We start from the raw sequence: 3,376 nt of genomic DNA, 5'->3' as shown, positions 1-3,376 counted from the left end.
GACATTTCTATTTAGGCCCAAGCCTAAGGTCAAATACTAGAAGCACATGGCTTCTCACCTCATTGGCACCATCGTGTGGTGATATTGTGTATTACATTGGAAAATCTGCTGCACGTAGAAAGATGATGTCATTATATCACATTTTATACTCTAGAGATCACATTGAAATTGGAGAAGTCAAAATAAGCTAGAGGATGTAAAATAATCCTGTTACTTTAGTAAATGCACATCAAAATGGGAGTTAGTAGACACCAGTGATTAAATATGTGGACATTGAGGTTCAATTACATGAGCTCAAACTCTGGCTCTCCCATTTATGGTATGTCTTTGGGTATGTTGGTTAATCTCCTTGAGCCCAGTTTCCTCACAAATATGGGGATACCAGTAGCATCTACCTCACAGGAATGTTGAGTAGAACGATTAATATTATGATAATAGCACGATGGTCATCAAATAGTTCAATAATATCAGATACGGCTGTTAATAAGCCATCATATTTGGTTTTTCCCTTATGTTCAAACCCAGAGTAGAAAGAGTATCAGAAAAGAAGACTTCCTTGGGATTTTAGAAAGCTATACCAAAATGGTAAATTATTTTCAGAATAATCAGAAGTAGCATGAAATTAAAAATTACAAAGGATAGACATTGAAAACACTTAACATGGTTTTTGTTTGTTTTTAGCAAAAAGGAAGGAAACTTCTGGAAAGAAAGGTCCTCTAAACTCTACTTACAAAGTGAAATTTGAAACTTCTCTGGTTAAATTAACCATAATTGACAGTCAAAATAAATAATTATGGGGAAGAGTAACTTAAAATCCTATCTAATAGTTGAAAAACCTTCTTAATATTCAAAATAATTTATAGTCCAAAATCCTTTTAAAGGTCTATTAAAGAGCAAAGAATACTTTTATAAATGCTTGAAATAGCTACCTATAAGACAAATCTGGATGTTAGCAATTTTTCTATTAGGAAATAAATTTTAATTATTTTATTAGAAAAATAGGATGTAAAGATATTTAAGATCAGAGAGAATAAAGCACATGTAGTATTCCTTCCCCCTCCCCCTACGAAACCACACATCATCATGAAATAGAATGAGTAATCTTGCCAGGACTAGAATCTTACATTTAGTTTCCAAACTGTAGTTTCCCCAGACAGTTAGCATCGTTCAATGAATTTTTGTTATGCCATTATGCAAATGTAGTCTGTGCTCATTATCTCTCTACTTATTAAATTCATCAAAAACTGTCCAGGAACAGATTTTCTGTTTTGTCAACTACACCCACAATCTTGTTCCCAGATTTTTCATCAGTATTTTCAGACCGTGATGGGAAAAAAAAAAAAAGTAAGAAATGCGAATGATTTCATGAATTTTAAATATGCTGTAACTGTTTCGGTGCAATATTGAAGTACATAACGGCCATCTGCAGTTGCTCCCAGCACACCCCAGTCTCTGGCAGTGCCAGGTTAGTGCAGTTGGTTCGCATGTGGCTCTAACATGTCCATAATCAGTTCCTATGCAATGCAGCTGGCTGTGTGTGCAGAGAAGGAAAACGTCCTCGGTGTCAACCTAAACTTCTCAGGCCAGTGGTCCAAACAATCTATGCCTTTGATTACTGAGATTTGGAAATTTTCCAGAAATCTATTATTGACTTCTAATTTCACTGTGGTCAGAGAACATGTTGTGTATGATTTGAATCCTTACAGACTTGATTTATAGTCCAATATGGTCTTTCTTGGTACCTGTTCTGTGTGCATGAATATGGTATCTTTCTCCATTTATTTAGATTTTCTTTCATTTCAGCAAAGTTTTGCAGTTTCTGACTACAGCTTTTGCTGTCTTTTATTAAATTTATTCCTATTTATATCATAAATGGTATATTTTAAAATTTCGTTTTCTAATTGCTGTTTGCTAATACATAAAACATTTTTATATACTGAACTTTTATCTTATGAGCTAATTTCAATGATAAATTCTAGATTTAAGATTTTCTACATGAACAATCAATCTAGACAATTAATCTAGATTAATCTGTTAATCTAAAGGCAATTAATGCTTTTTTAAAACAGACTTTCTACACAGACCCTTGTGAATAGTTTTACTCTTCCTTTCCAATCTTTACACCTATTTTAATTATTTCTATTGCACTATCTAGAACCTCTGACATAAAATTCAATAGAAGTGGTAAGAGCAAACATTGTTACCTTCTTCGCAATCCTAGGATTGAATAGTTCACCACTAAGTAGCTATTGGTCTTTTGTAGATGTCTGTTATAAAATGAAGTTAGTTCTCTTTTATTTCTAGTTTTGTGACTGTTTTTATCATGAATTGGCAATAAACGTGTCAAATCCTTTCTGAATTTATTGATATAATTTTTCCCTTTGTTAATGTGTTAAGTAACATTGTTTATTAAATGCTAGGTAAACCTTGCATTCTGGGGAAAATCCCAATTGACCATTTCATCCTTTTTCTATACTGCTGTTTGATTTGCTAGTATTTTGCATAGGATTTTTGCATCTATATTCATGGGTGACATTGGCGATTTTTTTGTCAGATTAGGGCTATGCTGTCCTTATAAATTAGTTACATACTATTCTCTCCTCTTATTTTCTCAGAGTTTATGTAAGTTTACGTAAGATTGACATTATGCTCTTTAAATGTTGATAGGATTCACCAGTTAGGTCATCTGGGCCTGGACTTTTCTTTGTAAAGTGGTTAATTATGAATTCAAATTCTGTAACAGATTTTCTATTTCTTCTTTAGTCAGTTTTGGTAAATTTTGTTTTTCAAGGAATTTATTTCTAAGTTATCAAAATTTATTGACCTAAATTTCTAATATTCTCCTTTTACGGTTTTGGATTTTTTCAGCCTTAGTACTATTGATTTTTGGGGCTTGAAAAATGTCGTGAGCACTGTAGAATGTTTAGCAGCATCCTGGTCTCTACCCACTAGATGCTGAAAGCAGTCTCCCCAGTTGTGACAACCAAAAATGTCTCCAGGCATTGCCAAATGTTCCTTGGGGACAAAACTCTTCTGGTTGAGAACAACTGTCTTATGTTGGGAGGATCTTTGATGATCTTTCATTCCAGATATTGGTGATTTGTCTCTATTTTTCAATTAGTTAAATTTTCTAGGGTATACAAAAGGCTATGTCCCAGATGTGGCCTATGGATTATTTTGCTGACTTTGATTTAGATCATTGATTAACTCTTCTTTCCTAATAAAGGAATGAAAAAGCTATAAATTCTCCTCTAATATCTGTATCCCTTCAATTCTGAAATGTTGTGTCACTAATGGTATTAGCCAATTAATGGCTACATACAGTATTGTTTATCTATGGAGATAACATATGAGCATTACTGAGTGTTATCAAACC

The sequence above is a fragment of the Pteropus vampyrus genome, unplaced genomic scaffold, assembly GCF_000151845.1.
Source record: "Pteropus vampyrus isolate Shadow unplaced genomic scaffold, Pvam_2.0 Scaffold47, whole genome shotgun sequence".
Classification (NCBI taxonomy): Eukaryota; Metazoa; Chordata; class Mammalia; order Chiroptera; family Pteropodidae; genus Pteropus; species Pteropus vampyrus.
The sequence above is the reverse complement of the archived record's forward strand: the minus strand, read 5'-3'. Positions refer to the sequence as shown.